A 14,002-nucleotide genomic window follows, 5' to 3' on the forward strand; every position below is an offset into this window, starting at 1 on the left:
ACATAAGCAGTGTTCAGAGCTCTTCTATATATTATAGGGACACACATAAGCAGTGTCCAGAGCTCTTCTATATATTATAGGGACACACATAAGCAGTGTCCAGAGCTCTTCTATATATTATAGGGACACACATAAGCAGTGTCCAGAGCTCTTCTATATATTATATGGACACACATAAGCAGTGTTCAGAGCTCTTCTATATATTATAGGGACACACATAAGCAGTGTCCAGAGCTCTTCTATATATTATAGGGACACACATAAGCAGTGTTCAGAGCTCTTCTATATATTATAGGGACACACATAAGCAGTGTCCAGAGCTCTTCTATATATTATAGGGACACACATAAGCAGTGTCCAGAGCTCTTCTATATATTATATGGACACACATAAGCAGTGTTCAGAGCTCTTCTATATATTATAGGGACACACATAAGCAGTGTTCAGAGCTCTTCTATATATTATAGGGACACACATAAGCAGTGTTCAGAGCTCTTCTATATATTATAGGGACACACATAAGCAGTGTCCAGAGCTCTTCTATATATTATATGGACACACATAAGCAGTGTTCAGACACTTCTATATATTATAGGGACACACATAAGCAGTGTTCAGAGCTCTTCTATATATTATAGGGACACACATAAGCAGTGTTCAGAGCTCTTCTATATATTATAGGGACACACATAAGCAGTGTTCAGAGCTCTTCTATATATTATAGGGACACACATAAGCAGTGTCCAGAGCTCTTCTATATATTATATGGACACACATAAGCAGTGTTCAGACACTTCTATATATTATAGGGACACACATAAGCAGTGTCCAGAGCTCTTCTATATATTATATGGACACACATAAGCAGTGTTCAGACACTTCTATATATTATAGGGACACACATAAGCAGTGTCCAGAGCTCTTCTATATATTATAGGGACACACATAAGCAGTGTCCAGAGCTCTTCTATATATTATATGGACACACATAAGCAGTGTTCAGACACTTCTATATATTATAGGGACACACATAAGCAGTGTCCAGACTCTTCTATATATTATAGGGACACACATGAGCAGTGTTGCATCTGATGGATATTCCCATGTGTTGTGACACAATGGTTGGCTTGAGACCAGAAGCGCAAACGTTTGGAAGATTACAAGCAAACTGCAAGCAATGGGAGCAACGGTCATTGAAATTGGTGCCAAATGTGTTGCAATGTCATTTGATACATTATACGACTAGTGCTGGCAGTATACGGTACTTGCTCTGTTACACTATCTGGGGAATGGGTAGTCGAGCAATGGTCATGGTGTGCAGTGTTGGGAAATACAGCGCCCACAATACCAGGCTTTACAAGTCCTTATTTATCAGCACATTTGGCTTAAGAAAAGGACGATAAATCAATTGCACTCCTGGATATATTTTCTGTCAAAACAAATTGCAGAACCCTCTCTATAAATGCAGGTTAGCAGGAACACTAGCATACTAATAGGGAGCATCTTCTCCTCAGTGCCCTAATGTAATAATTCCTTAAGAATTTTTCTGTCTGAAAGCATTAAAGGGAACCTGTCATTAGAAATTTAGCTATAAACCTAAAAGTTCCCCCCTCTGCAGCTCCTGGGCTGCATTCTAGCAAGGTTCCTCTAGTTTTTCTGGCCCCTTTTATACCAAAATAAACACTTTATAAAGTTGTACCTTTTCGTATGTAAATTTCGTAAATTATCCATGGGGCCGGGCTGCCTGGTGTCGGTTACTGTCCTCCTGCCGATTTACGCCGCCCCCGAACGCTGAATTTCATATCTCAAGACGCCGCCCCTGGGCGCCAGAGGTCCTGCGCATGCGCTGTGCGACTGTAGCGGGACTGTGCACTGCGTGCACGTGTGACCGCTGGTGACATTTTGCGCAGGCACGAGGTTATGGGCAGTACTGTGAGTGTCATCAGCAAGTGCCGCCCATAACCTCGTGACCGCACTTTCCCCTCTGCCTCCAGCGTTCTGCGCCGGTCAAATGACCAGACGTCACCTCCTTCCCATCGTACCCTGCAGCAGGAAATAGATGGGAGGAGCGGAGAGGATCTGAGCGACGTACAGAGGGGAGAGCGCGGCCACGAAAGTATGGGCAGGCACTTGCGATGCAATCACAGCACCGCCCATACTCTCGTGCCTGCGACCACGTCACCAGGTGTCCCGGCGTGCACGGGACCTCGGGCGCAGTGGGCGGCGTCCTGAGGGATGATTTGGAACGTGGGGGGACGGCGTAAGGGACAGCAACGGATGCCAGACGGCCCACCCCCATGGAGAATTTACAAGATTTTCATACCAAAAAGGTATAACTTTATAAAGTATTTATTTTGGTTCAAAAGGGGGCACAAAAAGTATAGAAACCTTGCTAGAATGCAGCCCAGGAGCTGCAGAGGGGGAAACATTTAGGTTGAAAGCCAAATTTCTGATGACAGGTTCCCTTTTAAAAGCATCCCACAAAAAAAAACCCCAAAAAATACAAAAAAACACTTATCCGCTGCCTGCAGTATAGCTATTAAATCAGGGCTGTGGAGTCGGAGTCGGAGTCGTGGAGTCGGAGTCGGAGTCGGAGCTCATTTTGGTGGAGTCGGAGTCGGAGTCGGTATAAAATGCACCGACTCCGACTCCTAAAATATATAATAAATTGGGGACAGGAGTGCAATGCAGAATGTGCTGAATATTTTACTAAATAATAACATTTAGTATAATGCTTATATTTAAGTGAAAAATTTATTGTAGTACAATGTGAACATCAGACATTTAATTGTTTTTATGATACAATAATCAAGATATTTGGATAGAACATAAAATATTTATTGGAATACAACTTTAGAACACAAAAAACTAATAAATTGTAAATATGTAAAATATATATATATATATATATATATATATATATATATATATATATATATATATATATACAGTGTATATACACACACGAGATATATATGTAATCTACTGTATATTACATAGTGTATTACATATTTACAATTTATTACAGTTTTTTGTGTTCTAAAGTTGTATTCCAATAAATATATTTTATGTTCTATCCAAATATCTTGATTATTGTATCATAAAAATTATTAAATGTCTGATGTTCACATACACATATTCATGTACTACAATAAATTTTTCACCTAACTATAAGCAATATATGTAGGAGCCGGAGCCGGAGTCGGAGTCGGAGCCGGAGTCGGAGTCGGTGCAAGAGAATTTGAGGAGTCGGAGTCGGAGTCGGAGTCGAAGGTTTGGCTTACCGACTCCACAGCCCTGTATTAAATATCTGATTACTGAGGACCCCACAGCAGAGACTGCCAATGATCACTGCGGAGGGGTGCTGAGGTCCTGTCCCTTCTCACGGCATGCCTGTAGAAATAAGGAGTGTCAATAGAGTGGTATCGGTAGAGCTGCTCTAATTGCAGACTATGGGACTGATGGAAGTGGCCATCATGGGTGCAACCGTCAGCCCCATAGTCATGTCCATGCCCACTCTGAACCACGGCTCCAATACACCGTCCACTCACTGTGGTCAATGAAGAGGAACAATGGTCAAGGACACCCAATCTATTGGCAGTACGAGTCCACACAGTGATGCATTAAGCAATAATAGATTCATCTACACAAATGTGACATTGGGTGGCTGTGTATGTATTGTACAATGGATATTACGTGGAGGCACATACAATCAAGCATTTTCAAACCATATAGAGGTAAAGAAGAAGCATTGCTATACAGAACAATCCAGGTCCTCTAAGAGGTAATACATGGAGGGTATGAGACCGGCAGAAGTTGTATGCACGGAGCGGTCAGGGCTGGAGCCTGCACACCCAGCGGATGACAGCTACATGTATGAGTGTGTACAAGATGCCGGACTCATTGGGTCTCATTGATGAAAACGATCTCAAAAACAAAACTTTTTTTTCCGCTCTCTTTTTGCTCATAGCAACCAATTATATCTCAGCTTACATTTTATAAACTATGGTAAAATGAAGGCTGAATAAGTGGTTGCTATGGGTAACAGCCCCCCCCCTTTTTTTTTTTTACTTAGACATTTATTTTAGAAATTGGTCCCCACTAGCTTTTTTTGGGAGCCCTCTTGGTAAATGACCATAAAATTAGAACTAAATGAAAGGGTCGTTATCTCTGGAATTAGTGTTGAAGAGTGTACAAAGCACCATAGCAGACATAACAGAGCTGCTTTTGTCAGATGTGGTCCTTGATGTCACTGGAGGTCATACTACATTCATTGCCCCACATCGTGTATTTGCAGCAGAGACGCTCTACCATTTTAATTAAAATAATGAAGTCAATACGTCACAAATGTAGAAACATTACCTTACATGCTTCTTCATCCCATTGTTTTTTCACCTTAAAAGCATCATGCACTTCAAATGTTTTTCAAGCTTTTGAAATGTACATTTTATGAAGAGCATGCTGCATTTAATCAGAAAATAGCCAATGACACACACAAAAACTACACCGATATAAAACATACAAAAGACCAACTGATAAAAATGCTACCAAAAGACACTGCAAAAGGCAAATCTACCGGCTGCCAATTATTCACAATTGGGACAGAGAGTATTTCTCATGTCACCACTCCGGTACATCTACAAGGACATGTCAGAATCATGGCCTCCGGATCCTCACCCAAACATCGGTACTGAACAGCCAGGAGAACATATACAGAAGAGCAGGCCCCCCAAAATGTTCATGTCACCGCTCCGGTACATCTACAGGGACGTGTCAGAATCACGGCTACCGGATCCTCACCCAAACATAGGTACTGAACAACCAGGAGAACATATACAGAAGAGCAGGCCCCCCAAATGTTCATGTCACCGCTCCGGTACATCTACAGGGACGTGTCAGAATCATGGCCTCCGGATCCTCACCCAAACATAGGTACTGAACAACCAGGAGAACATATACAGAAGAGCAGGCCCCCCAAAATGTTCATGTCACCGCTCTGGTACATCTACAGGGACGTGTCAGAATCACGACCTCCTGCATGTCAGCCAAACATAGGTACTGAACAGCCAGGAGAACATGTGCATAAGGGCAGGCCCCCTAGGGTCATTCCATGGTAACTTATGTTACATTCACAAGCCAAAAACTGAGTTAATAATGGGTACAGACTGTTCTCTGAAGGCAGAAACAAAAATGAGCGAATATGTATATTGTAGATTGAACTAGTCTCAATAGATTTCAACACAGTTTGATTTTTCAACAATAGAAATTAAATACAAAATACAATGTTATTACTAGGTAACTTATGCTACACAAAAAGTAACACAAGTTACCAAGTAATAACATTGTATTTTGTATTTAATTTCTATTGTTGAAAAATCAAACTGTGTTGAAATCTATTGAGACTAGTTCAATCTACAATATACATATTCGCTCATTTTTGTTTCTGCCTTCAGAGAACAGTCTGTACCTATTATTAACTCAGTTTTTGGCTTGTGAATGTAACATAAGTTACCATGGAATGACCCTCTGCATGTTCAGGTCACCACTCCGGTACATCTACATGGATGAGTCAGAATCATGACCTCCTGCATGTCAGCCAAACATAGGTCCTGAACAGCCAGGAGAACATATACAGAAGAGCAGGCCCCCTACATGTTTATGTCACTGCTCCAATACATCTATAGGAACATTTCAGAATCAGTCTCCAGCTCCTCATCCAAACATAGGTCCTGAACAGCCAGGAGAACATCTACAGAAGAGCAGGCCCCCCAAATGTTCATGTCACCGCTCCGGTACATCAACAGGGACGTGTCAGAATCATGGCCTCCAGCTCTTTGCCCAAACAAGCCATCCTCAATTAATGAGAGCTAATCTTCCATTTCATTCACTAATCAGTGCAGGTTTTAGAGGATAAATGTGAGCACCTTTTAGTTTCGGAGGCGACAGCATAGACAGTGGTGAGTTAAACGCAAACCTGTGTGGTTCTGCAGAAATTTGGGGGCATTGCTTATCTGACAGGCACTAACGGACTTAAATCAAGTAGGGCACCGTCTGACTGGCACTAAGCGGATGTGAAAACCTATTTAAAGCAACCAGATCTGGTTGTCTAAATATAAAAACAATGGGTTAAAGGCAGGTAATGTTGGAGCATCCTCTCCCGTTGAGGCATCTATAGCATTCTACCTCATTTCTACTCGCTTAGTCTTTGCTGACTGAGCTAAAGCTATGACATCTTGCATCGCCGTGACCTCTGCAGTCAATCACTGGACTCAGAGATGATGCCAAGGTAAACAGCGCAAAACCAATGATATTATTGATTGGCTGCAGCAGTCATGTTGTTGATCTACAGCACAGTCAACAAAACATTTGGAGGTGGCAGCAGGACATTAATGTGTAAGAAGTGCTTAGTTTGGCAAATTCATCCTGTGCAGGGGGCACGGCAGGACTGGCATAGCCGCTCTCCTGTGATCTCCGCATCCCTGTGCCATGCTCTGCCCTATCTCAACACAAGGTATCAATATTAGGCTGGGGCTCCATCACATCATAGGCATAGGGCTGATCAAGGTACCACAACCGTGGCCACCAAGACGTAAGAAAGCCAATGGCTCCTGCTACTCATCAAAGTACTTTACAGGTCGCCGCTCACTTGTATTGTGATGTGGCCCCGGGCACACAGTGATCTTTGGCCACATAACTGGTGACCACGGTGGTCATCTAGCCCCAGCCTTACAGATACTGCTCTAGAGACCACAACAGAAGAGACACAACCAGCAGCTGTCACCAGTGTCTGCCCTCAGCTCTGACAGCAGAACCCGGGCCAGAGGCAGGTCAGAGCCTCGACACCCAGCAGGACAGGCAGGAGGGACAGCTCGGGTCACAGCTCGGGGGTCACAGCTCGGGTCACAGCTCGGGGGTCACAGCTCCGCACTTGGCATTCTGCTGGAGGCGCCCTGCACCAGGCACAGGGAGGAGCTATGGACGCCCGCGGGTCATGCCGGGCCAGCATGTACACAGCCGCCGGCACTCACCGTTGTCCCAGGCTGAGCCCAGCATTCCCAGTATGACAGCCCTGCTCTCAGCCGGTGTCTGCGGACGGCGCTGTTCACGGGTGGCCTTTGTCCTGTACGAGCGTGTCCAGGCGGACGGTCCCGGGAGGTCGGTGTCCCCTGCACCGCTTCCTGTGTCTGTCCCCTCCTCCGTACGGCGGCTGTCTCCCGCCTTCTGTCTGCACCTCCTCCCGACCCTGCGCACCCTCCCCGGCAGTCTTCTCACTAAGCTTTATTCAAAAGGGACAAAACGGACAGAGAGTACGGGAGTAATGGCCGCCCGTGCTGACGGGGAGCGCTTTGTGTACCACATTCTTTGTGCCTCGTTCATGTCATGGTTCTCCCTCCCCGTTATTGGCCTTACTACCTCGGACGTGCTGCTGGCCTCACACGACCCCCATGATAATCTGTGCAATTAAAGGGGTATTCCATAGGAAAGGTGATAGCATGACTGATGGAGTCTGACCACAGAGACACTGCCCCAGAGCAGGTAATTAGTACGGTAGTTGCGCGGATGGAGTCCCGGGCTCCGGTCTGTGGCTGCTGGACAGGAGGCTACTGAGCCTCTTCCTTCTGGATGATGGATTGCCCCGGCCGGGGAGACCTCATCTGTGCTTGTGGCCAGTAGCTCGGCTGGTCAAAAGCCACATCAGGGATCTCAGAAGGTAAGAGATTCCGGAGCCTTCCGTCCAGCAGCCGCCGACCCCTGACCTGACTGATGGACCAGAGCCCGCGAATCCATCCGCCCAACTCTGGTAGTGCCAGTTTCTGACGTCCGTGTTTCAGGTATGTGTGACATCCGTTTTTAACACACGTACTCATGTTATTCTATGGCGTTACTCACACGGACCTTGTGACCCCTTGTGGCCCTGCACGCACACACAGATATGTCTGTTCTTTCTCCGACATGACGGGTGTCACACGACATGTACCACACACTGATGTGATTCGTGTGACACGTACCAGAGAAAACAAGGGTCTTTTAAATAAAATAATTTTCTATATTCACCTGTATCCAGCGCTGTTGTCTTCGGCTCTGCTGCCTCCTGCTTCTGACCCCCGCTCATTATATTCATTGATTATTCATTGATTGATGTGCGCTATGTGTGTGTATGTGCTCGGTGTATCAATGTGTGTCTGCTATGTGTGTGTGTAGTTAGGACCTGGAAGCCGCAACATCGCGGGGACAGCATCAGAGCTCCCAATAAACTCCAATGACCACCTGGACGTCACTGCACACACACTGCTTGCTTTGTGAATACTCACCTGTACCCGGCGATGCTGTCCCTGCGATGCTCCGACTTCCAGCTCCTCAGTACAGTGAATATCAATGAATATAATGAGCGGAGGTCAGAAGCGGGAGGCACCAGAGCCGAGGACAACAGCGCTGGACACAGGTGAATATAGAAAATCTTTTAATTTCAAAGACCCGTGTTTTCTCTGCTACCTGTCACACGTATGCAAGAACAATGTCACATGTGTGACATGCGCGTGACACATATATGACCATAACCATGCATGTGGCTTGTACCTGATTAAACACGGATGTCTCAAACTGGCCATATATTTGTTTTTGGAATACCCCTTGGTGCCTGTCATGTGATCATGGTGCCCAATCTATGGCAGCCTGAGTCAGAGATTTTAAGCTGAAACAATCTGGAGTTTCAGAGAAAACAGTTTAATAATTCCGGACTATAGTGAGAGACCTAACTACCGTAGTACGGCGATGCCCCCGGCCGTTTCCTTGCTTTGCTCCAGGTGACTTAGCTGTTTCTACTAGTGATTAGCGAGCACTACCATGCTCAGGTGTTCGTACTCGTAGTGAGGAGTGAGCACTACCATGCTCAGGTGCCCAGTACTTGTAATGACAAAAAAGTGAGCCGGAGTATGAGATGGTATACATGGAACTTGTGAGACCATGTTCACACTGGCCATGAGACAAAGAGAAACCAAGGAAAAAATTGTGAAACCATACCCTGCTGTAACTAAATAAAAGCATAGTGCATATAAACATAGGGTACTTAGTAAACACTGTTTTTGATCAAAAAAAGCATTATCAAGCTGTTTCCTCAGAAACTCCGGATCGTTTCAGAGTAAATCCTCTGGCTGCAGAGGTGCAGAGAAACTATTTTCAACCTTTTTTTGAGATATCTCCTAATAAACGATTACTTTCAAGTTTGGCTACAGACCATTTCATATAGGGTGTTTTGCTTGTTTGGTATTCTAGCCACCTTACTTTTATATGCTTGATTTGGGTGTATTATTTCTTTATTATTATCATTTAATCTATTACTCAATACCCATCATTGCACCCTTTGTATATTCATCTATGTGAGGCCAGGCTCTAACATGTGTCTTTTAAATTTGCCAAAACGTCTGTAAGGCTACTTTCACACATCAGTTTTCTGTATTCAGGCACAGTCCTTTTTTTTCCTGATCCAACGGATCCTGAAAAAAAAGTGAAAACCGTATCCACCGGATCCGTTTTTTTAACGGATCCGTTATGCCGGATCCGTTAAAAAACGGATCCGGTGGATACGGTTTGCATCCGTTTTTGCATCCTTTTCGTCCGGTTTTTGGCTGGATCCGTTTTGTTAATTACATTGGTGCATGCGCAGTTAACAAAAACGGATCCGGCGGCCGCATCCGTTTTTTACCGCATTACGCCGGATCCGGCGTCCATAGGCTTCTATTGTAAAACACGCCGTATCGCGCCGGATCCGGCGCGATGCGTTTTTTTTGCCGGACAAAAAAACGTTGCAAGCTACGTTGCCTCCGGCCGCCGCATTTATTTATTTTGCCGCATCCGGAAAAAAACGGATGCACCGCAAAGCCATCCGGTACAATCCGGTAACAATGCAAGTCTATGGGGAAAAAACGGATGCGGTACTGGATCCGTTTTACCCGTTTTTTTCCGGATTGAACCTGATGGCAAAAAACTGATGTGTGAAAGTAGCCTTACTGTCCCATTTATCAAAATGAGCCCATGTGCTGGACACTAGAACAGCCCAATTCAGGTTGTCGGAGCTGATTTTCAGTCACAGAAATTTGTGCAGTAAATTTGTGGATGAATATGGTAAGGAAAGGGCCAGTCAGGGGAGACCGACTGCTTGTGTTCCCCAGCAACACTGTCTTGTCTGTGACTCATAGTCTGCCACCCAAATACAACGCCAGGCACTTGTCCCCATGCCAGCCATAGAGATTACTCTCCCACCATCCCCTATAGTGTGTTGATTGACAACTAGGTGGATGCCATCCAAACCGTAAACTTCTGGACAGAAGAACCAATAGAGTGCTACCAAGCCAACTGTAATGTAATGGACCCAGGTAATGAGGCTATCTCTGCAGCACTCCTTATTTAGGCTCATCTCACTGTTTGGCAGTGCTGTTTGTTACATTTTAGGAACAGGCAATTCATACCCAAATGGATTTCTTTCCTAACATATGCTAACAGAAGAGGAAACCCATTGATTAGGGCCACATAGTTTCCAAGTGGTGTCAGTTTTTAAAACCGATGAGCCTCTTCATCCGTTCCGAAAATGACATATAGTGGAAAGTAGACTGCATCAGTTAGCAAACCCACTGTAACGCTGGCGTTCCGTGCACTAATCGGCAGGGCTGCCAAGTACTGACTGCACCGGTGCTGTCAGCTTCTCTGCCCACCATGGCTCCTGGCTTCCAGGATCCGCATTCTACTGGTTGGTTTCCTAGCCATGCACTACCCACTTTTTAAAGGTGAAGTGCACGCAAACGTGATGTGTTCCCAGCCTATTACTGAGAAGTACCAGGTACGTCCCTGACTGTGTTCCCAGCATATTGCTGTGGAGTATCAGGTGAAACCTGACGTGTTCTGGTACCCACCTGTGTTCCTGTATCTATTCCTGTATTTGCCCGTGTTCCTGAACCCGTGTACCCTCTTGTGTTCCTGTATCTGTTCCTGTATCTGCCCGTGTTCCTGTATATGCCCGTGTTCCTGAACCCGTGTACATGCCTGAACCCGTTTGTACCTGTACAAACTACCATCCTGCTGGTTATCATGATCCTGAGCAGAGGCTCCACTCTACCCAGCCTGTTTCCATTCACTGTCAGCTTCCACGGATCCGGGGACTGCTTTGGAGTGTTACCTGGTGTCTGTCGGCAGCAAAGTCCAACTTCACCAACAGCTCTGGTGAATACCCTGTGGTCACTTAGTCACGCCCCTCCAGGGCAAGCCCCTAATCCGTGGTCCACATCCCAGTCCTGGGGTCCGCCCGTAACACACACATCAGTTTTTGTTACTAATTTCTTTTCCTTTCATCACGACAGCACCCACGAGTGAGGGATCCGCCCCCTTCAGGACAGGAAACCTACAGATAAAAAAGGGGCAGTCCCCCTCCCTCATCAGTTGGTTTCCTGTCCTGAATGGAGAGGAACCTACAGTACCTGGGTCCGGTTGAGTCCGTGCGGTCTCCGTGGGAACGGCGGAGCTCTAGGTCCAGAAGCACGGTCGGTGGAGCTCCCCTCGTGGACTCCGTCCTCCGGTGCGCCTCGTCCTCTTCCCCTTGGTTCGGCTTTGCCGCCGGGGTAATGACGCCGGCACCTGCGCGCGCCTGGCTCTGTGGACGGCAGGGGGGACCCTGCCGTGTCCGCGCGCTCTCTGCTGCCGTGACCCAGAAGTGCACTGGAGCGCTTCCGGGGGAGTGGACCAGGCAGGTTCCTTGGAAGGCCGTGGATCCCTCCTTCCTGTGCCGGACGCGGGGTAAGTCGCTGTCGGTGCTCGGCGGCCGGCGCCTCTCCCTGTGGAGCGGGCTGCGCCTCCGGTTGCACGGCGGGTGCGCTGTGTCCGGGGCCGCGTCCCCACTCTGTCTCCTCGGCGGTGTCCCGGTAGTACAAGGAGGATTGTCCCGGAGTCCCTTCCTGCGCTAGTCCGTGGTCGGTACGTGGCTTCGGGCCGGGCTGTGTGGTTTCCTGATCAAACTTTGGAGCTGGATTCTGCCGCATGGCCAGGGGCCCCTGTAACCCCTGTGTTTGCCTGGCACCCTGTGCCTCCGTGGACTCATGGCCCCTGTAAGGCTTCTGTAGACTCCGGGCCACTGTAGCCTCTGTGGACTCCTGGCCCTCGTGGCCTCCGGGCCCTCGTGGACTCCTGGCCCTTGTGGCCTCTCTGAGACTCCTGGTCCTCGTGCCCTCTGTGGACTCATGGCCCCTGTAAGGCTTCTGTAGACTCCGGGCCACCGTAACCTCTGTGGACTCCTGGCCCTCGTGACCGCTGTGGACTCCGGGCCCTCGGGCCTCTGTGGACTCCTGGCCCTCGTGGCCTCTCTGAGACTCCTGGCCCTCGTGCCCTCTGTGGACTCCTGGCCCTTGTGGCCTCTATGGACTCCTGGCCCTCGTGGCCTCTGTGGACTCCTGGCCCCTGTGACCCCTGTAGGCTCCTGGCTCCTGTGGGCTCTATGGACTCGTGATGGCCCCCTGTGGGTTCCTGGCCTCTGTAGGTTCTTGGCCCCTGGGGCCTCTGTGCCCTCCTGGTCCCTGTGGCCTCCGGGCCCCTGTGTGTTCTGTATGTCCTGGCCCATGTGGCCTGTGTGTTTTTTCTGGCCTCTGGGTCTCCTGACCTCTGTGGCTCCTGAGCCTCCTGGTCTCTGTGGCCTCTGTGTCCTCTGGACCTCCTGTCTTCTGGTCTCGGGTCCTCCGGGCCTCGGGCCCTCCCAGCCTCTGAGCCTCATGGCCTTTGCGCCTTCGGTCGTAGTGGCCCGGGCCTCCTGGCCTCGGGACTCTGTGTCTCTCGGCCTCATGTTTCCGGGCCGCGTGCTTCCTGGTTTGTGCCTCTGTTCCTCTATGCTGCCTGCCCTTGGTCCCTTGTACCTCATGGCCTTGGCCCTCTGTGTTGCCTGCCCTTGGTGCCTCCTGGCCTGGGGCCACTGTTCATCCTTGCCTTTGCCCACTGTGCTTCATGGCCTTGGGGCCTCTGTGCCTTCTGGCCTCGGGCCTCTGTGCCTTCTGGCCTCGGGCCTCTGTGCCTTCTGGCCTCGGGCCTCTGTGCCTTCTTAGCCTCGGGTCTGTGTACCTCCTGGCCTCGGTGCCTCCTGCCTTCGGGCCTCTGTGTGTACTGTCGCTGCGCCTTGGGCTCCTGGCCACGCGCCTCGGTTGCCTCCTGGCCTCATGCCTCCTGCCTCGGTGCCTCTGGCCTCTCTGGTTCCTGGTCTCTGTGGCTGCCTGGCCTCTGTGTGGCTCCCTGGCCTCTGTGTGGCTCCCTGGCCTCTGTGTGGCTCCCTGGCCTCTGTGTGGCTCCCTGGCCTCTGTGTGGCTCCCTGGCCTCTGTGTGGCTTCCTGGCCTCTGTGTGGCTTCCTGGCCTCTCTGTGGCTTCCTGGCCTCTGTGTGGCTTCCTGGCCTCTGTGTGGCTTCCTGGCCTCTGTGTGGCTTCCTGGCCTCTGTGTGGCTTCCTGGCCTCTGTGTGACTTCCTGGCCTCTGTGTGACTTCCTGGCCTCTGTGTGGCTTCCTGGCCTCTGTGTGGCTTCCTGGCCTCTGTGTGCCTTCCTGGCCTCTGTGTGCCTTCCGGGCCTCTGTGTGCCTTCCGGGCCTCTGTGTGCCTTCCGGGCCTCTGTGTGCCTTCCGGGCCTCTGTGTGCCTTCCGGGCCTCTGTGTGCCTTCCGGGCCTCTGTGTGCCTTCCGGGCCTCTGTGTGGTCCGGGCCTCTGGGCCTCCTGGCCCCGTGCCTCTGTGCCTTCTGGCTCGGGCCTCTGTGTCTCTTGGCCTCTGTGCCTCTTGACCTTCTGTGCCTCTTGGCTTCTTGGTCTCTGTGCCGTCTTGGCCTCTGTGCCTTCTTGGCTTCTGGGCCTCCCGGCCCCGTGCCTCTGTGCCTGCTGTGTCTGGCCTCTGTGCCTCTCGGTCTCTTGGCCTATGTGCCTCTTGGCTCCGGCCTTGTGCCTCTGTGCCTCTTGGCCTCTGTGCCTCTTGGCCTCTGTGCCTCTGGGCC

The 14,002-nt window shown here is 49.2% G+C and overlaps 1 protein-coding gene across 1 annotated transcript in view; it reads right to left on the reverse strand.

Annotated features, from left to right (window-relative positions):
- Positions 1-7,234, reverse strand: part of REV1 (REV1 DNA directed polymerase) — a 133,220-nt gene extending 125,986 nt beyond the window's left edge. The window contains exon 1 of the mRNA XM_075336410.1: positions 7,029-7,234. The gene's annotated coding sequence lies outside the window, so the exon portion shown is untranslated. The remainder of the gene's footprint in view (positions 1-7,028) is intronic.
- Between the last annotated feature and the right edge of the window lie 6,768 nt (positions 7,235-14,002).

This window comes from Anomaloglossus baeobatrachus, chromosome 2, assembly GCF_048569485.1.
Source record: "Anomaloglossus baeobatrachus isolate aAnoBae1 chromosome 2, aAnoBae1.hap1, whole genome shotgun sequence".
Classification (NCBI taxonomy): Eukaryota; Metazoa; Chordata; class Amphibia; order Anura; family Aromobatidae; genus Anomaloglossus; species Anomaloglossus baeobatrachus.